The sequence below is a fragment of the Neopelma chrysocephalum genome, unplaced genomic scaffold (genome assembly GCF_003984885.1).
Source record: "Neopelma chrysocephalum unplaced genomic scaffold, ASM398488v2 Primary Assembly neopelma1_147, whole genome shotgun sequence".
In the NCBI taxonomy this organism is placed as follows: domain Eukaryota; kingdom Metazoa; phylum Chordata; class Aves; order Passeriformes; family Pipridae; genus Neopelma; species Neopelma chrysocephalum.
In genome coordinates, this window is record NW_020897809.1 from 9,933,890 (window position 1) to 9,955,574 (window position 21,685).

At 38.4% G+C, this 21,685-nt stretch overlaps 1 protein-coding gene and 1 long non-coding RNA gene across 5 annotated transcripts in view; one reads left to right on the forward strand and one right to left on the reverse strand.

The window, feature by feature from the left end:
• FHIT (fragile histidine triad) overlaps positions 1-10,962 on the reverse strand; it is a 553,711-nt gene extending 542,749 nt beyond the window's left edge. For 2 of the 3 annotated variants that reach the window (XM_027700943.1, XM_027700944.1), the window contains exons 1-2: positions 10,867-10,962; positions 6,346-6,430 (exon numbers count right to left, since the gene is read on the reverse strand). The gene's annotated coding sequence lies outside the window, so the exon portion shown is untranslated. Of the gene's footprint in view, positions 1-6,345; positions 6,431-6,921; positions 7,004-10,866 lie in introns of those variants that run through there. The other variant, XM_027700946.1, reaches the window with a different exon arrangement.
• A 29-nt stretch (positions 10,963-10,991) lies between these two features.
• Positions 10,992-21,685, forward strand: part of LOC113976128 — a 56,214-nt gene continuing 45,520 nt past the window's right edge. Inside the window, exons 1-2 of one of the 2 annotated variants that reach the window (XR_003537008.1) lie at positions 10,992-11,691; positions 17,747-17,806. This is a non-coding gene — a long non-coding RNA (uncharacterized LOC113976128). The remainder of the gene's footprint in view (positions 11,692-17,746; positions 17,807-21,685) is intronic. The other variant, XR_003537009.1, reaches the window with a different exon arrangement.

Below are 21,685 nucleotides of genomic sequence, written 5' to 3' on the forward strand. Positions count from 1 at the left end.
TCAGTTGCAGCACTAGGAAGGATATGTCTCACAACAGGTATGAACACTAAAGCTACTTAATGGACTAGGATTCCGACAGCAAAACTGATGAAAAGCTGACAGAGAAATATTTCTCATTGAAAACACTTAGGTAAAGAGAAATGACAGTGCCTGCTACAAACAATAATGAATCAGTGGAGGAAAGCTTACAAATTACGCTAATCAGGAAGAAGCAGACAAGAAAAAAAGGAGCCTCAAAGCAGTAGCAGCAACTTGGCAAAACTCCCACAAGGAAATGCACCCAGTCCAGGCCTCCCCATCCTTCTGTGTCCCTCAAAATACACACCCAGCAGTCACTGGTTTGCCTGATGAAATTAGAGTCAACCAGCCCGGCCAAATACCCAATTCACTAAAGCAATTTCTTAAACTAAAAAGAAATCTGTGTGACAATCTGTTGCTACTCATATCCAAGCTTGGTTATGTCCATACAAACCGAAGCAACTACAGATTAAATATACCCTGAATCAACCTTTGGCAGGGAAGATGAGAGTTCTACTTAGAAAGGCATCTATTACTTACCACTGAAAGCACCACAACTGTCTTGCTGAGATTTATATTCTTTTACACATAAAAAGAGACTCAGAGCAATTTTCTAACCTTTCATATAACTCCAAAATATGTCCATCCTTTCAGTAAAATGTGCACTAAAACACGGTTTTGTTAAGCTTCAGTACTAACGTTCATTCATTCAGCATGTTCTGCCTCGTTCAGATTTCATCTCCTGTAGTCAGAAAAGAAAATGTCAGAATGCTTTTGACATAAAAACCTGATTTGGTTAAACAGCTCAAGACTTTCCAAGTGAACGTAAACTTTGAAAATGATAGTCATGTTTTAGTGAAAAATCATCATTATTATTGTTTTGCTACAAGTTATCATTAAATAACTCAACAGAAATATTTCAACCATTCTAGAGACAGAACTGGAACGTATGGGGGTTTATATAACAGCCTTTTTAGGACAAAAATTAGGCTCCTTACAATGCAGTTTCTTTTGTATTTAATAGAATCCCGCTTCCTTACTAATTGTCACTGGTTCTCTGACTGAAAACTGCAATTAGTTATGCTTCAGGACACACACTTGAATTCTTTTGTGTTTATTTTAGTCAACCTGAACATTAATAAGCGGGATTGTTATGAATTTGAAAGGAATTGCACCACCACGTCTATTTTATTACACCATTTGTGGCCACAGACAGTTACATACTGTGTATCCTTTAAACATATTATTCTAGTTAAGAAAATAGGTAGTTTACCAGATGAATTAAAGATGCCAAGAAAACAAAACCCAAATAAGAATACTATTTAATTTGTGCAAAGAGTACTTAAACTTTTAAGATCACACAAAATATGAAAAAAATTAAATGCATTACTAATACTGCCTTATTTTCCAATGGACCTCATAGTTACAAACAAGTTTCACTAGATAAATAAAACTGACAGCAAAAAGAAAACAACACAGGAAAATAGTTTTCATTAGTTCAAATGAAACTAACCAGGGCTACCTGCAGTAAAAACCTAACTTCTTTAAATTCCAAAATGAATCTCCTCTCCTGACCTTTATAGAGCTCAAGATGCATACGTACACAGAATAAACAAAATAATTTGAAAGCAAACTCACTGAGTGCACCTGACCTTTGAAACAGCACAGATAATTTTAATCAGATTTGCACAATGTTAGTCTGTCTCAGGTTCCATGTAGCAACAGAGATGACAAAACTATACTTAAGGGGGAAAAAAGACAACATTTTACCAAAATAAAACCATCTTTAAATATTTTTTGAAATAACCCTAAGAGTCTCAGGTTCAGGAAAGATTCTTCTGAAATGCTACTCTCTCAATATCCTGCTAAGCTGCACAATTCAGCTCTAGGAGAAAAGCCCTTTCTGCCAGTTACGCAGTTTCTGTCTCAGTTAAGTTGAAGAGCTGACGTGTGAAAGAAAAGAAAGTAATTTACACAAACATTTTAAAAAATCGGGTTTTGTAGAAGTGGCCTATAGTTGCATCCTTGATCACCCAGCACAGAGTAGGCTGCTTAAAGCTTCTCAGATACATTGATTATCTCAGATTTTTCAGACATAACAAGTAAAAAATATCATAATCTGCAGCATAAATAACATGACAAGCAGTGCTGACTAGTAAAAACTCCCTAGTTACAAGGAACAGAAGTACTCCAAAATATTCACAAATGAGCCCTTGTTGAAACCAGTTGACAGCACCTTCCTTGCTGGAAGGGCAGATGTTACAACAGGAGTTACAAACCATTTATCAGCCACCAAAGCTGACCATTGCTTGCAACGTTTGGAAAAACAAGGAAGAAGCCTTATAATTCATGCAAGCTCCAAAACAGGTCAATGCCAGTGTCTGTATTGCTTATGCCTCATGAAATGGGAAGAATTAGCAAGGGGAGCTGAGAGACCTGGTTAGATCCAGAATGTGCAACCTCCATGTTGCCGAAAGCCAAGACAAGCTGAGGTGGGATCCTGGACAAGGCAGTTTTCCAGAGCAGAATTCCTTCATCTCTGTGTCACTGATTCATTCTCTGAACTCGTTGTAGGCCAGCCAACCCTTTTAGATCATGGCAACAATCACATCCCTCTTCTGCCACGCTATGTTGGACTTTTTCTCTCTCCTCTGCTCACAGAGAATTTTGGAGCTTGTCAACAAGCCACAGCTATCTGATATCCTCATCTTTTCCTATTGAGGAGATTAATTTATTCAGCTTATCAGGAAGGTTGAGAAGGGAGTTGATCACTGTGCACAGTCTGTCAGTGCAGAGCATTCTGACCTTGCATGCACAGTCCCACAGGCCCTGGCCCTTGGCAGGGAGTCACACCTGGTACAAGAGGTGTTTTCTTACAACACTGGCAAATATTATGGGTAATTGCAACATTCAGTCCCAACACACAACACAGAACTAGTTATGATGTGGGTCTTATAATAAACACAAAACATTCCATAAATAATGTAGAATTATACCTTTTCTAATGCTGCCTTCATATTCATATTTTCAATATACAAAGAATGTTCACATACATGACCAAAAACTAACATTACACTAAAAAATAAAGGAAAAAACAACTGTCAAACAAACACAGAATAAACATTCTTTCTACTTCCGTATTTTCTTTTCAAATTTTGAAACAATTGTCTACATCTTTAGGCACAAAAAAACTTTAAAAAAACTTATTTCCTAAGCAAGTAATTTTCATTTATTTGACTACTCCTATAAAAAGTATCTATACTAAAATGCACTGTTTTGTCCAGCCTTCAAATACCTGAAATTGTATCCTAAGATTCTTTGCACTGTGTTGCTTGAACATCCAACCACCACTGAATCTTTCCTGATCTAAATCTTGCAACCAGTATTCTCTTATGTAACAATTGGAAAAAAAAAAAAATCCTGATTTTTGTTACAACATTGCAGAAAAGTAACTATTCCCTACAACTGTTTACTATCCACACTGAACAGCTTAATTGCCACAGTCCCACTGCCAAGAATACTCTTCTTTTCCAATTCAGCACTTAGCAGGGCAACTTACAATAAATAAATTTATAATAACTGCTTATCTAAATAATATTAATATTTCTTTATAGCTATTATAGAAATAATATTTGTAGTTTTTAATAAGCAAATTACACCAGTCTGTAATGATAACTGAACCAAAGGTAGTAGCTGATAATAGTTTACAGCAACACACAAAGAGGCACAATGGTTCACCAAACAATAACACCACTGCAGTTTAAATACAACCTCTATAAAGGCCTGCAAAACAATGGAGGCTGAAGTTCAAGGTCACAAAATTTTCTATTGAAATATTGGGTAGATTATTAGCTCTTCATTTGAGATGTGCTCATCTGCATTTTGGGGTTTTTCCACAAATATGTCAACCTAACCGTGTTTTGAACAAGACTACACATTTTCTTCAGCAAAACATCTGCCTCATCAAAAATAAGACTGAAGAGACTCATAAAGCTCAGATTTAGGCAAGCTCCCTTCTGTCCTTCCCCCAGCTCCTTCTAATATCAAATGTTTTAAAGCCAAATTCCAACAGAAAACTTTCTGCAATGAACAAATTTCTGCTATTCTGAAATAGGATTCATCACAACCATATAATTCTTAAATATTTAATAACACAACACGCACTAAGAAGAGACTGAAAGCCTGAAATCATTAGGAGATGTCCCAGCACAAGAAATAAAAAGGAGACACAGATTTCTCTGCAAGTGTAATTTCAAAGTCCTTTCACAGAGGGATCTAAAGACTGTCAGCTTGGTTGATCTGCTACTGTATATTAAATAAGCCTGTAATGAAGCTACTGGTTTTGATTCATTGAAATGCCAAAAAGGTCACGGACAAAGTATATAAAATTAATGATTTTTACCTTTTTTTTTTTTTGGAAGGGGAATATCAAGGAAGTAGTAAGTCAGGTAAAGCATCAAAACAGGCAAAATACTGACAACAGAAAACAACAAAATCCAGCATCACTTCATTTTAGTGATCATTTAGAAAAATAATAATGCATTGATGCCATTTAAAATCTATTTACAAATCCAAAGCCACTATGAAATACTTCCTACCCATTCAGGGAATCATTATGTTGTTTTTACTAACAGAACACTGATGCCAGATACAAGCTGAATGCAAATTTGAGCCTTTTATGTTACCTAGTGCTTTCTAACAGTCCTTCATTATCTCTTAGTTCTCAGTTAAAACTTGTGCACAAATCCAGCAAAACAGTTTAGAAAGTACTTAATTTTCAGTATTTGCATAATAACCCCGACTAGGACAATAACATGAGTCCTCATTGCCAAACGTCAGCACTATGCCTATTTAAAGCCTTATTCTTTAACATTTCAGAAATAATTCTGGAAACAAATTAAATGACATATAAAAACTATTCCAGAAAGTCAGTGTGCAACGACTTCTAAACAACAAAACACCTGCCAAGGCCAATACCTACCAGACCCATCAGATTTTTACGAACTTAACACTTTGCTAAATCTCTGCAAATGCTAATGCTAAAAAACATTTATGTTAAGAAGAATTAGTAGAAATGTTTTTGACTATTCATGCAGTAAGTCACAGCACTATTTTGATAAAGTAACAGACAGCACTGCAGTGCCAGTACAGAAAATCTGTACTTTGGAGTATCTAGAGATGTGAAGCTGATAAATGCAGCTGATTTTGGTTGCATTGCAATGCAAATCTGATGAGTTACACTGGGAATATTCAACACTGCAGTGCAAATCAATGAGAGGAAAAGCACACATTCTCAGTATAATAGAAAGGTTTATTTACATCACAGTTAGATCATTTTCTTTAGTGTTGTCTCAAAGGTTAAAACCAGCTCTTTTGCCAAGACCTATTTACAATTTTTCAAGTATACTACAAGAATAGCCACACCACTTCTATATAGAGCAGGCCTTTAGAAGCACTATATAAAATTGAAAAATTCTATTGTAATTTTACATGTTTGAGAATTTGGATTTGTTTTTGAAGAATCAGATTTCGCACGACTCAAACCTCTCGACTATCCAGGGATACTCTTGTTTCTCATGACACAAAGGAATATAACCCTTTATCCCCAAAAGAAATACAGTTTACAGCATACCTGGGTTTTTAACGTAGGAAAATCACATATTAGCCATCTGTTATGTGTGATCTGCCCAAAGTCCTACATTTTGCCCATCTATTAACTGTTGACCATTAGAATATGCCTGACCTTTCCAAGTTCCTTCTAAGAAGACACAGAAAGCAATAATTACCAGGGCCTTATGGTCATGATAATCTATTTGATTTTCAGCAAATACCAATGTTTAATTCTGCTGTGGAGTTGCATGTTGATAATTATTTTAAGTGATTCCTACACTTTGGGTTCTTTTTTTAATGTGTCAGGATTGTGGTTTTCTGAGCAGTTTCAGAAAGAATGAAGGAAACTGTTACTCCTCTGGAGAAGACAATACTACCAAAGGCATTACTGCTCAAAAGCTTTCACTTAGGTAAATACAACTGAGTATTCTGAATCTCTACAACACAGCCACCTTTTCTGTGCTGTGTTATGTATAAAGCAAGAATAAACTGTAATCCAGGGATTGCTGCCTGAAGAGTGGCACCAGGGCCAGCAAACATACACCACTATTTATACAGCTACTTGTACTCCCAAGCTCGTCCCTTTTTTCACAGGAGTCAGTGCTCTAATCTACTTTTACCTGGAGTATTTATAAATATTCATTCTGTACACCTTGGTCTTCATTACAAATATTTGCAAGGAAAACATCTCAGTTGAAAGGTACAATGGAACACTACCTTGCCTGTCTTCTGCTCCAGGGAAGTTGAAACCTGGAAACTTAAATAGAGCAACTGGCAGGAGCAAGCTGAAGTAATCCAAGATCTGGAAAAGCAAATAAGAGTGGAAAGGTCCAGTATCAGCAGCTGATTTTAACAAGCATAAAGTATTAACAAAGGAAAACTGAGTTTGCAAACAGTATTAGCTGTTTTGCCTGTTCTTTATTAAAACCTGCTTTTTTTTTGAACTCTACTTGGTCTGTGACACCACTCTACATATAAGAACTAAGACAGGAGCAAAAAAGAAATTTCTAATCACTTGCAGTAAAAAGGAGTCTGGTCAACAAAGCTCTTCCTTATAAATGTCAATAATACACTGTCCACAATTATAATTAGATTGCTGCAAGATGTGCCTCCAGAATACTGGTTTACCTTTATTTGAATTGCTATGCTTGTCAAGCTCTTTTCAACACTACCTTAGTCTAAAGTTTAACCAAAGAATTAAGGATGATTCCTTAATGTTCCTTTTGCCAATCAAAGCAAAATCTCTGGCTGAGTATAAATAACAATTCCATTGAAATGCAGCCAACAAATCACCTGATTACTGTCCAGATCCTTGAAATTCAGCACAATGATATGCACTCATGATGGAATATCAACATAATAGCAATAGATGAACATAATTAAAGCTGAGTATCCATGAAAACAAGCGTGAAGTTTGCACTGAAAACAGGGGAAACAAGTAAAATAGAAAATAGACCATTAATACATTGTGCTGTCCAGCTTGAGGACTTCTTATGTTAATGATTTCAACTTCTGAGGGTGGAGTTGTATTTTTCAAAATAATGAAGTCCAAGGCATTCAAACCCAGTCTTTTCTACACTGTTACCAAAACCATCTGCAGGAACCTCTCTGAACACCTGCTCCTCTCTGCAGGTAACCTCAGCCTCCCTCTCTGACACATCTCCCTGAGGGACCACAGTCTCTTCAACCTCCATTTAGGGTCCTTTTATGGGATGGGATTCCCCTCACAGTCTAAGCACCAGGAGAGGAGAGCTCTTTGTAACAACTCTCCAATCTGTTCCTTGTAGGAATACAGTTGACATACTGTCTTGACATTTAAGGAAGGGGAGGAGGAATTAGTCTTAATTAAGGGCTTCTGCAGAAACGCAGAGCTGAGTCACTGATTGGCTTCTGAGAGAAACAGCAACGTTTACTTGCACAGTCACCACTAAGACTGAATGGACACAGAAAGGGATGGGTTAGTCACAAAAAGGACAAGATCCAGCTTAAAGATACAACCAAAGAAAGCACACGAATCATGTTCAACTAACGCAGGTTTCATTTTCACTAGTAAAGCTTTCTAAACACTGATTATGAAGCTGCTTCTCATACAACCCAATTTTATCCTTCGTATGTGTGCTCGTTATTACGTGAAGAGGTAACTACTGCACAACAAAAACTTACAAACACTCCAAAGGGAAAGGCTTCCAATTCTGACACTGGGTATTCACAAGGGATACTCAGAATTACCCTGTAGCTTTAGGGATAATCATATTTCCTTCATATAAACACAAGCACCCAAAAGAACCCAGCACACATTTTAGCACCAAATAAAACAAAACCAGATTTGGTTAGGTTTTAAGCCTTAAAATAAATAAATAAATAAATAAATAAATAAATAATTAAATAAATAAATAAATAAATAGAAAACCAGAACAAGCAAACAAAAAAATCCAATTACATACACATTTTAACTGCACTTGGAAAACATGAGTTATAAACTACAAGGATGCACAAAGAACACATTGTGCCAAACATATCTAACAGTTTTATTTGATAAATTACTGGTATAGTAGAGAAAGACAAGAAGAATGAACATAATTTATTAAGACCTTCTTTAAAGTGTCCATTTTCCCCTAGAGCTTATGGAAATAGCAAAGCAACAAAAACATGTAGCCCTGCAAGAATATTTTAAATGTAAGTGAAGAAGCCACAGGAAGGCAAACAAGACATTTAAGATATTATTTTTAAAAGGAGAAAATATGGATTATACTGGCCAACTGAAGTTTCACTTAGAACTAATTAATCTTAATGCACAAAATAAAACATTGCCTACACAGCAACAAAATATTTGGAAATAATCAATTTGCATTTTGCAATCATTCTCATGTTAGAATCTGAGCTGTAGAAGTCAACAACAGTTTTCTTGCAGGCTTAATATATCAACATTTGGGCCTCTGTAGTAAACATGGCCAATTTGTCTGAAGCTGTTTATACACACACTAATGACATTCTATACATAAATCAGATGACACAGCTGAAAAGTGATAGTATTTTTAACTTTTGCAGAAATAGATAAAATTATAAATACATGAAATAATATAAATAAATGTAATTGACATAATTGAAGCTACAGATACTGGAGAAGAAAGAATGACATGTATAAAACTGAATAATTCAATTTACTGCAAATTCACAAAAGGATTCATGTGACAGACAACAAAATGAATATGAGAGGATTATACATTGTAACTACAAAAAGGCAAATCCTATAAAGTACGTACACAGTTGTAATATGCACGACAAGTGGATAATCCCATGCTCAATTTAAGTTACATGAGTTGACCCAAGCCATTGTTTTCCATAGCATCTCTATATCCTCCAGTTTTCCCAACATGTAAAAATATTAACTAAGTCACCAGCAAAGCCAATGGAAAATGCAAACACACAATTCAAAGGCTGTCAAACTAAAGTATTTGACTATTAACTACAGGCTCTCTGTAACACACTCTTCTCATTGCACTCAGACCGAGACATAAACCATAACAAAGGTAACAAATTATAAGAAACTGAAAAAAAAACCCTGAAAATGGACTCAAATAAAAAAAGTTTAATAAATAAATGAATGAAAACAAGCAGGCTCCACAGCTTCCACATAGTGCCTTAATTATTCTAAGTTTTCTCAATGCTATAATACCATTAAATTAGCGTTATTATAAACAGAATATTTTGAAGAGATTGAATTAGAACTTGCATCAGAAGTGCTACACTTGGAAATGTAACAGCTCGCATTGAATGAAACGAGTAACGTTGCTGATCAAATGTCTCACAAGGGGAAAAAATAAACAAGTTGAAAGAAATGCAACCAAAGGTTTCACAGTAAGTGGTGGCATTGGCATGCAAACTAAACTCAGATTTTACCAGCACTCTATGCCTAACACACAGGAAAAAAGCACTAGAATTTCTTTTCTGCACACAGAATGTAACTTTTAAAGACAGGAATTGTACTCTGCTGTCATTCAAAGATTTAAAATTACTCAGAATGTCTAAAAATGCATTTGGAGGGAAATGTGAAAGCAGGTTATGCAATCAGGGGGCCTGCTATTTATTGGAGATAAGAGACATCTTGTCCTGAGGAAAAAGGAAAAACATTTAGCGCCACTTTTCCATTAGACATTTCAGTGATTCAACTTAAAATTAAGATCTTAGCACATGCTCTGGAATGTCTTACTTGAATCACCAACATCCAAGATTTGAAAACTAAATACTCAGAAAGCTGCAAACTGCTTACAATTGACATATTGCGTGCAAATATTCTTTGAACTGAACTTTGCATATTCCCGTTTTTAAGAGTGTCAAATCATTAACGATTTTTAATGACATTAAAGCCCACAAAAATAATTTGAGCCTAAGCTGTGTTTCCTGTCTCAAAAGCAACTTTCACCTGAGCATCGCTGAGTTCACATTTTAGGTTTCAGCCTAGAACCAAGAACAAGTGGACTTTTTTTTTTTTTTGGGGGGGGGGGGGGGGGGGGAAGAGGGCAGGTGTTTTTTAGTTCTTTAGTTCTGGAATTCACTAATTTCTTAAGTGACTTATGAAAGATCTGCGATATGAATCTGTTCCTTGAACACGTGGTATCCTCGGGAAAACACAGCTACCTCTGCCCCGCGTATGGCGCTCTCACCCACGTTCAGCTCAAATCCTTTAGGAACTGGTACGAGAGCACTTGATCCATCACTTGGGACAAAGCGCGTAAAGCACCAATAACGACTTTAAGCGTTAGTGCCTTACACATTAAACATAAGCAACTGCTCAGAGCCTCTGCGATCCAAACATAGGCTGGTCATTGCAATGACTGCCTTGGTTTTGCTGGGGGGGATTTGCTGTAGTACACCGTATTTCTGGATTTGCTGTGTTTCTGCCCACACCGAGGGTCCCTCCCCGCACACCGAGCGAGAGGAGGCGGGCACGCGGTCCCACCAAATAAAACACTTTAATTACTGCGAAACGCTCCCGTGGGGCGGTTCAGTACCCAAATGGCAGTGAGGGGAGGATGGAGGGGCAGCGAGGCGACCCCGGACCCGGTGCGGGGCAGCGGGCGGAGAGGGCACAGGGGGAGCGGCCCGGCCGCAAGGAGCGGGGGCAGCGCCGGCACAGCGCTGCGCTCCCGGTTCTCCTCAGCGCCCGCTCCTCCCGCCGGGAAGCTCGGCAGAGAGGGGAGGGAAGGGGAGGGGGAAAGGAGCAAAATGGAGACTTACGCTCTCGCAGTGACGCGCATGCGCGACACCTCCTATGGCAGCGCGGGGCGGGCGGGACGAGGGAGCGGTGCCCGCCCTCAGCCTCAGCCGCCCTCAGCCTCAGCCGCCCTCAGTCGTCCCGGTGCTGCCGCCCGGGCGTGTCCTGTCGTGAGGGGAGCGGCTCCTCGGCCAGGGTGGCCGACCCTCCGGTGACAGCCCTTCCCTCCACGGGCAAGGTACAGCTGGGGAGCGGAGGAGGAGCACACCTGGGGCTGTGCCGTGCCCGGCGTCGGCAGGGAGAAGTCTCACAAATTAAGTCTCACAGATTGCGTGGACTTGGCATCGCAAGAGGTCACAGGATTACAGATAGGGAAAGTAATGTGGAGGTGTGTGTCCTGTGCTTGTGCTGCTGCCCGGGTGTGTGGTTCGGACCACACTGCAGACGAGAGTTGTAACATTCCCGTCCGTTTTACTTTCCTCTGACGTGGCTTTAATTTTTGGTTCTGTGTAGCGCAGTGAGACTCTCTCACCCCGTGCCGCGGTGCGGGCAGTGCTGATGGCCCTGTTGATGTCCCTGGCACAGACACGGGTGTTGGAGCTCCTCAGTTCAGTGTCGGACTCACACAGGGCGCTCTGAAGCAGCGGCTTCTTCCAGAGCAGCACATCCAGCACCATCATCAGCTTCTGCCTTCAAGTATTTCTCCGCCCACCGCTTTCCTAAAGGAAAAAAAGCGTAGCCAGTACCTTGCTTTTGCTAAGTTGGACTGAGCTTTTGTAGTGAAGACAAGGTCTTACAGCCAGGTTTCTAATGGGCCTTTGGTGTGTAGAGAGTTCATTTTCAGCCTGGTACCCAAGAAAGCTCTCTTAAATAGCTACTTTTATGTATATCCACTGTAGAGGAATTAAGTTGCTGAACATTACTGTTATTCCAGTGCTTCAGGCAATCAGAGATGCTGGGCTCAAGCCCAAACCTTGAACTTTATTTTATATTCTAAAGAAAATTAGTATGAAAGACAGGTTTGACATATTTGCTGGAGCTGGTACCATTAAGAAGTGATGCAAGGCACTTTTACTGCTGTGTGAATGAGCACTGCCACAAATAATGACCAATAGTGCAAGTGTCATAATTTACCCTGTACACTCATATTGAAGACATTGTTGTCACCAACTCATGAATGTAGTATCAAGTATCATTATTACTTAATACCAACAGAGCCAAGACTGCCTTTTGATGCCACTGCTGTGAGTAATGCCTAGGTATCTGTACTCCCATACAGCAAAGTCCCCAGCCTAATCCCAAAAATCACTCCATGCTGAAGTGACAGCATCAATTCTCCCTGCTGTGGCACATTTTGTCAGCCCTTTGTGACACTGCACAGCGACAGGTCCCTTGAGACTGTGATCTGCAAAGCTCCCCCAGATATGTCCCTTTTACAGTCCATACACCTGTCTTCTAGGATTATGCAATTGAGAATCCAGCAGTGGCTGCTCTTCCTGTATCCACTTGATCCTGAGAAACATACCGAGCACTCATTTTATTTACAGAAGCAAACACAGTGTGTACAATTCCCATATCCAGTGAAGTATTTTGCCATCGAAGGGTCACCTTATTTCTCAATTATTATCTTCTGCAGTTACACCCTGAATGGCAGACAGACCTTTGCCTCAAGTTACCGAGTCATTGCAAATGCTAATTTTGGTGTAATAATTTTTCACTCTCTTTATGTTCCTGAAGTCCTAGCATGAAGTCCTAGTGGTTTTAATGACACTACAGTTGCCCATTGGTTTTATTGCCTTGCACTGATTTGGTAGTTTTCCTGATGTCTTATTGAACTCACTGAACTGAGTTAATAAATAACAGTACAGCAGTGACTCCGTTTCCCAAAACTGACTCCATTTGTCATAAGGAACATGAAAACAGTAAAGTCTATATCTTGACTTCAACAGCCTAATCTGCATCACCTTGCTTTCTCTGAGTTATTTGACTTTTCAGCTCATCCCACCCTGCAGGGATCATACTTTTCCCTCCCTGTCATGCTTTACTGCCATAAGTTGTTAAGGAGACCATATCACTACTAAAAGCAAAGACCATCAGACTTCTATATAGACAGTTCTCCAAATCAAAGGATACTGTGTGAGATGGTGTGCCCATCACACCCTGATGAAAATACACTCATGTATCCTTTTATGTGCGTTATCCCTTGTTTACTCAGTATTTTAAACTACTAAACAAAAACGTTGCCTCTTCTGAGGTTGGTGGGCAAAGATAAGAATTTAAGAATCTTTGGTTATTCCAGGGCCACGCTCGTGATTCCATGAAAATGAACACTGTACTGAGTATATGCTGAAAAATAGAGATTTCAGTAAAGCAGCACATCAGAAAATCTGCTTAAATATGTCAGAAAGTTTTAAAACCAACCAGAAAAAAAAAAAGAAAAAAAAAAGAAAAAAAAGAAAAAAACCCCAAACCATGAACCCTGACTGTTATTCAACAGTGTTGAAAACAAACTGCAAATTCTAATCTCTTTGAATAGCTCTAGACATAATTCTCCACTTCTAACTTCGCAACCTCTGTCTGTAACCAGAGATTATGTGTTACATAAATACTTACAACTGCTAAGATTTGTAAGAAACGTGGGAAGAGGTAGGCTACTGCTACAGCAAAAGCCTTGGCTTACAAAAATACAGCTTTAATATTCTCTTATTAACAGAGAAAAACAAATACAATCCATAAGCAGAAGTGAAGTGTGTTTCTAGATAATCTGCTTCTAACATTCAGCTGAGCATGAAATCTCTTGAAGAAAAGCCTGGTAGAGATCCCAGGAAAACATTCTTTTAGGTCACTGCTGCTTATTTGTTTGATGGGGCACTTCACTTTGTTGCTTTATACTGAGCTGCTTTATACTTATGTAGTAACAAATTTTTTCCTTCCTCTAATCCTCAGCAGGAGCACAAGTCCTTAATATCTTGTCTTTGCCAATGTCAGAGTTTCAGTAAGTCAAGTCCTCATAGAAGGTGTTTTACCTGCAAAGTGATGTATGAAAGTCTACCTGCCTCTGTGATGGATTGGAATTGTGTTTATTTTTCAGTGAATTCTGTGGTTTGCAATATGAAACTATCTTAAATTATCTTAAATTACAAGTCTTAGATCTGTGATGTTACACAGCATGTATTTTCAAGCATTCTTCTGCCTTTTGCCTTAATATTTGTTGTGTATCCAAGAAGTAGGAACATAGTGGTTCTGAAGAAGTAAAAATGGTATTAGTGAATCAGAAGCTGGCAGTTTTGTCATGTAACAAGGAGATTCTTCTCATGGTCTGTTTCTGGGTTCTACAACTTAAAGTGTGTGTTTGTTTCTTCTTTCTATGTGAAATGATATTCACAATCCTCAAGATTCTGTGAGAAGAGACCTTCAGAAAAGGAATCCATGAGAAAAGCAACAAAGCATCATAGGACTTTTTAAAGAAATTTTCACTGTTTTCTTTCTTTAGTATTCAATTCTAAAGCTATCTTTTGTTGGTTTTATTTAGATGGGATACAGAGATTGTATTGTGTTGGATTACTGCTATTTTAGGGAGCCTGGGCCTGAAGGACTCTTATAGTATCACTCTCATGGCTGCTTCTTTGTTACTGTGATTCAGGTGTCCTCTCACTAAGTATTTTCTTCAAGCCACAATGTATTATCCCCTGGCCAACTCACCAACTACCTCTTTAAGACCAATTGGCTGTTTCTTCTAACTTGCTCTTGGTCACCTCTCTTTTCTCAAAACCGGGAAGAGCATCCGTGGGTTTGGCAGAGTAACAATGATCCTGCATCGAACCAAAGCAGCCCTTCTGTGCAGCCAGGCATTAATTCCTCTCTGCTAGCTTGTCATCACCAGATGTCTGCTGAGTTTCCACCCTCTGCATTTCCCGTGACTGCACCCACAAGACATCCAGAAATGGTTCTGTATTTTCAGTGAGAGCACCACATCCTTTTCTTGAACATTTCTCTTTGCTACCTGAGCAACTGCAGCTGCTCCACAGAACTGCAGCCTCTCTTTAGGTTACATGTCACACCTCTCTCCTGAGTGAATGAGTCTACAAACAGCATAAGAGTATAATTTACTTTAAGAGTTTCATCACTTGTGTTTTGCAAAGTGGGCTTTGCACAGAAAGTAATAAGAAATATTCTATATCCAACACAGAAAAACATTTCCGGGTTTGTATCAACAAGTAAACCACAAAATGGGTTTTTTTGCCATAAGAAGCACTGGCCATGAAGTCTCTCTCTGCCCATAATGAAGCATATCTGAAGGAGGACTCACAGCTACATCTAAGCATGAGAAGTGTAGGCACATTTCCCTGTGGAAATGGCACTCACTGAACCTGCTCACCAGCAGTAGGTGCAATTAACTGTGTCCAATTTACATTTGGAGCACAAGGGACAAGCTTTCACAGCACGCTGAATGCAGCAAACACAACAAGCTGGGCTTTGTGAACACACTGCATAGTTTCTCAGTTCAATGGGAAACTTTACAAAATGTATGTGCAAGGTATAATTACAGCATGTCACAAATAAACTTTCAAAAGGATAATTGAAACAACACTCATATCTTGAAAAAAGGAACTGGTTTATTGATGCAGGTTCACAGACATATGTCATAGTACACAATGCAATTAATAAAATATAAACACCAATTTTCAAATCAACTCAGCTTGATAACTTGAATTCAAATTTTAGGAACAGCAAAAAAGCTAAAAAACACCATAAAATAAGCCCAATCCTTCAGCTGACTAGTAAACATGAAGGAAAAAAAATTGGAAACCGTTAATATTTTTCTAACTCCTTAGGGGTCTTTCTTTCATGTTTTTTTCATGCTCTCTGTGGCCACTGAGACTAGTAGGAAACCAGCCAATTTAGTCAAAAAACTTTGCAGCATAGCAGGGAGTCTCATTTGTCATCACATGCAATAGCAGCTGTCTCTGTTAAGAATGAAATTAATCAGTACAGACTACATAAATTAGGAAATTCTTTAGATGGTTAACAATGTACCTTCGAACGAACAAAGGCCAATCTTTGTCTCCTGATACTGGGAAATTTCTCTTTCAAATATGCCAGTTTTGTGGTTTGAAACTAAGGAGCAATGAAATTCCTTAATGTATTTTTTACACAAGTATTTCTGGCAACTGAAGATACTCAGTGCACACAAGGGAACTAAATGTTATAATTGTAAGAGCTATATCCAGACTCAGGTTTTTTTCACCTTTCTTCACCTGCTTCCATTCTTTTCTTAATTATTTCATGTTATTGACTAAGTTTCCAATCCAGGTCAAATTTGAGAATTGCAAGAAACAAAGAGTATAAAACCTTGGGAGTATGTTTCTTCATGTTAAAAAACCCTGAAATACACTGTTTTGAGTTAATATGCTGAACATGTAGCAAATAAATCCCTAAAGATACTCAACTTCATGAAATTTTGCACCCTCCTCAACTTTGGCACTAAGTAAAACAGTTTGTGTGTCATTCAGGAAGACAGAATTTTCTTCTTAAAAATTCATTCCATACAGCCTTGAGAACATTTAGGTGCCTTCTAACCCCAAGTATTTTCAGTTTGCACAATGCCTCTAGCCTAAAAACACAGATTGATGATGTGTTTAAAATCATCCAAGGAACATAAATGAAGGAAGAAACTGGTTGCAGAAGCTTTATGCCTCTTTTCTTTACCACCACCTCTGTATGTTTATTATGGAACCTCTATGTAAAGCAGGTAACCCAGCAGAAAAAAACTGACCTGTTCTGTAAAATATGAGAGTTGCCTGTTTAGAACTCTGGCCTACAGCCATAAAAATTTGTTTAGTTGTCTCACAGTTATGTCACATACTCCCTCCTCAAAAGATGTGGGCTGGATTAATTTGATACTGTAAAAATACGTGCTATGTGAAAAGACGAGCTGACATATCAGCCTTCAATTTTGAGAAGAAAGGGTATCTCAGAGGGCTGACTGGTTCATGATTGCAAGAATGATCTAGGAATGGGGTAAAAAAGGCCAGTGTTGATGCACCAGCTTAAGGGAAAGCCCAACATTTGTTTATGTTATTAAATGACCTTATTATTGGTATAACTCTGTGTTGCAATCCCAAGGTACTGGGAAAGGACACACTCACAGGTATCTGATGCACAGATAGTGAGGCCATGCTGGGTTCTCAGAATGCTGCTTGCCTGAGCTGACAGAGGGCCTTTTCCAAGGATACCATGTGATGAACACCCTCAATGACTTTTAGAGAATGATACATGGAATACCAGTGTAAAAGGCAGAAAAGCAAATTTGTACATAAAGACTTCAGTATTTACCTCACTCTTCCCATCACTGTTCGTTACCTCTTTCTGAAAACAACAGTGAAGATTTTCGTTTTGTTCCAGGTTTTATTTTAATTCTTTCTGCAATTCTTGGGAAAAAAAAAGATGGTATATGTTGCCTGTTTAACTAAAGGAGCAACAAAAACCTTAAGCAAGATCATTCTGATATAAAAAGAACTGGATCTTTGTCACAAAAAAGAACACAAGGAAACTTTCATGTACTACAGAAAACTCACTTAACCTTCAAAATCTGCTAGGCAGTTTTGTGAGGAACCACAGCAACTAAAACACATATTACAATAATTAAATATAAAAGCAAGGGTTGAGCATCACATATGTTATCTACAAAAGTTGTTAGACAATAGATGGGAATGTTAATGCAAAGAATATTCATGTTGTACTGCTATCAAGGGCATACATCAAAGTGGAGTGTTTTGTTGCAGAATCAAGGGAAAATGACTGTTGTTTTGGCACACAGTATGACACGGCATGTCAAAAGAAATTATAAAATGTTTTCAAGATGTACTGAGTATATCACTTATAAAGTGTTGTGTTTACTAGGAAGGAAGAAACAAAAGGCAGAAGAGTTGGAGGATCCTCACAGCCCTTAAAGCAGCCTAGGTAAGCATGGTTACAACCTTTGGGCTTTTGCAAGCCAGGCCTAGTCTTCACAGACAAGCTCTGTGTGAGCAATATGGCACATAGGGATTTACAGAACCTACATAAAATTTAAAATTTCTTATTTGAAGTGATTCCATTTCAAGAAGCTTAAAATTATCTTTTCCTCCTGAAGATTCCCTAAGATGCTGATTTATAACTCCGTTTTACATAGAAAAATGCTCTAAATTTCTCTTGTAAGCATCTCACTGGAAATAACAAAGCCATTCATAGGTTTGCTCAAATGTATTTTAAATTGGTTGATGGACTAACATTGAAGGACTAAGTATAGCTATGGATTCACTTCCCGTGAGTGATTTTTATAAAATTTCCATATGTCAGTGACACAGTGTCATTTAAGGACCTTTTTTCTAAATCACATAAAACCGATTTAAACCAGTTACTGTTTTTAATCAAATTCTGCTGCCCCAACTTAGAACTTGTCCTTTGAATCCATAAATTACCTGAAGGAAATTTACCTTGAGTATGATAAAGTATTGACAAACACGTAACTCATCCTCTGACAATTCTTGGTGCTTGTGAAAAACGGACAATGGTGAAAACAGCTGTGCCAGCAGCTGCTTCGGTGCAGTTACAATCTTACTTGACAAGACCACAAAAAACTGAGAAGGCTGAACAGTTTCCACACTCCTGATAACTTACATATGTCATGTTTTCCTCTTTATGCTCTATTTTGAGTAAGTAAGGGACATTCCAATATTTTTAGATTCCTTTTTTGTTTGTGTTCTCTGGTGTTTGCTTGTAGCAAAGGAGGGGAGTGAGGGGGTTTGAAAGGGACTGCAGGGTTCATAAACTGTGTATGCACGTGGCTCTGGGAGTACCTCTGCAGTCAGCAAAGAAAAGGTGCCAGAAAACACAGGAACAAGTTTCAAACAGTACTAAAATGCTCTCTCATAGTAATTTTTATTACAGCATATTCTGACCTTTTAAGTCATAAGGAACTGATATTATTGCTGTACTTTTGGTAAATGGGAATCATCAAACTACTGTTCCTCAAGATCATTCTGAACAGCTGCAAGGACAGTTGCATCTCTGGGGCTGCTGGTGGGGATGAGGGAGGGCACAGAATAGTCTCTCCCTGGTCCCACCTCATGCTGTCTATGCCAGATAAGGCACTGTCCAACTGGGAGCTGTCTCTATAATCTCTGTCACTGCTGGGAGGGAAGAGGGAGCCTCCACAATGGAATTGCTGCAGTACAGATACACAGCACAAATTCAAACTTAGTATAAGCTGAATTCTGCAAGAGGAAACTTCACACCAGGTGTCAGAATTGTGTTTTGGACATTAAGAAACTTGGGTTTGGTCCCATTTCTTAACCAATATAAATCACAAATATGACTTGGAGAATTCTTTATTTGGCATCTGTAGCCAAACGGTTTTCTCAACTCCTGTTCAGAGTGTGTTAAAATTATTACTGTAAGCATTAAATGGATAACTGAGCTACAGTCTGATAGTCATGTGTTGGCTAGTTGCTTTGATGTCAATATGCTTTTTGTTTGCTGACATTATTTTAGTATTACCAGTAGTTTGGGTAATATGTCTTCTTGTTTATATTTGGGAGTATTAACAAAGCACGTAAGACCTGTCTTACAGTTCTTTCAATAAGAAGCCCATGGAGTTTTGAATAGATGTTCCCTGACTAACATAAGACCATGACCAGTTTTCTCTGTTAGCCTATGGCTCTCACACTTGGATTAATCTTGGAATGTAGTCAGCAAGTAGGAAGGCAGTAGCAGAAGAAGGATGGCCTTGTGCAAAGACTGACAAAAATTCACAGCACTCAATGTCACAGTCTCAGCTCGGTCTTGTCACTTTATTCTCACCTATATCACTCCTTTGGGCAAAGGAAAGGATTTCAAACTGGGGTGTCAGTAAAAGTGCCACTACTGCTGGTTGGAGAGAAGGAGAATCTAAAGGTATCTGGGTTTATTGATGATTCACAGTAATTAAGTGTTGGCTGCCACTCTGCTTTCACCTTCATCAGTACTCTGTGGCTGTGTCTTCTCTGTGCTCCCTAGCAAGTGTTCAGAGAGCTGACCAACTGAGACTAAACTTCTGAAAATACAAGCTGCATGAATGAATCAAAAGCTACATTGCTAAATTCCAGGGGAAGACCAAGATATTTGAGGTTTTAAATCAGTCCTTTACAAGCCTCCCAACTGGATTCATTATGAAGTCGCTCATCTTCTAGATGGAACATAATAATTCAACAGAGAAATTCACAGGCCTTTAAATGGTTGTTTTGCTTTCATACTCTTTTTTTTTTGTGAAAAACATAAGAGTACAAAGCAAAACTGCATCGCTATCACAAGAAACTTCTAAGCAAAACAAAATTAACATGAGAAGCAAGTAGAGCATTACGGAGAAAAATGGTGCTACTCAAGAAACAGATAGTACTATTAAGATCATTTAGTTGGCAAGGCAGAAAGCCTGGACTGATTGCCAACAGAATGGCAACAGAAACATTCAGATAAATTCCAGTCTCACAAACATTAGGTCACATGGGAACATTTAAATGCAGTGCAGTATGCTTCCCTAAAGAAGTGATGGGAAAAAAATGTTTCTTTTATTTTTGCAGAGGAGAATTTTATATTTGGTAGAGGAAACTGAGTATAAGCTATAGGCAGAATTTTAATCTAGATTGGCATTCCACTCAGGCAGGGAGTGGGCAAAAAGGCTTGTCTTAGCTGCTGTATTTTGTGATTGCTGGAAGATGGGGTAGGATTCTCCAGTCCTTGCTCATTCCTCACTCAGTCTCTGGAATGCACAGGTACAGGCAGCTCCTCTCTGCTTGGAAGCGAAGCACGATGTGGTTTGATCTGGTAGCACCGAAGCATAATTCACTGGGTAGCATGAGAATAGGATATAGATGATGGCATATCTAGAAACTCAGTAACAGACTATTTCAGCTGGAAGCTGCAGTGTTTGTAGGAGTTCAGCCCCATCCTTGGACACTGAGGAGAAATCATAACCAACTTCTTGTGCTGTAAAAGAAAGTTGCTGAGTTTTTTTCCTAATACCTTCTTTCTCACTTCTACCCTTTGCTGTGGTCTGTCTCCACAGGGAGCAGGATCTGGCTCTGGCAGCTCTAAAATTTTTATGTGATGTTTAATAAATGGGTCTTGGTTTCAGTCTCTTTTCCATAAGATGTCGTTTGAATTTTAATATATTTAGCACAAAATATAAAGCCTATCCCTGTGCAGGTATTTTCCCTGTTACAAAAACTGCAGACATTCCACTTGACTGCTATGAAGGATTATACCTGAAGAATACTGAGATACATAAATATTTGCACAATGACATGAACTTAAGCTGTGCAGGACAAACTTTACCAAGTCAAACAGAATCTGATGAAAAATTTTTAGATTTAGAGAAAGTTCACATATTTGTACCCCATCTTCAGAAAAACAAGCCAGTGAAAAAGATACCACTGGAGTCTGAGGGATAAATTGGACCTGAATTTTCACACTTACGTTTTTTAAATTTGTTTTGTACTTACAATACGAGGAAGCCTATTAGAGTACGTACTGCAACTTTAGAAAATCGCTTGTCTCTGAAATATCCAAAATGGTCACCCATGACTTAGAAAAGCCTGAGGAATTTAATGCAGAAAGGTGATTTTCATAATCTTACACAACAGGAAGCACATTGCATGCAGGATCTCTTGTAACGAGCAGGGCACAGCACCTCAAGTGCAAGGAGGGCTTTAACTTTCAAGTCTATACTCTGTGTTTCTGTAATCAAACATGAAAAGTACTAAATTCAATATCAATTCAATATCAAACTTAAATAATCAAAATCAATTAAATTCAATATCAAAC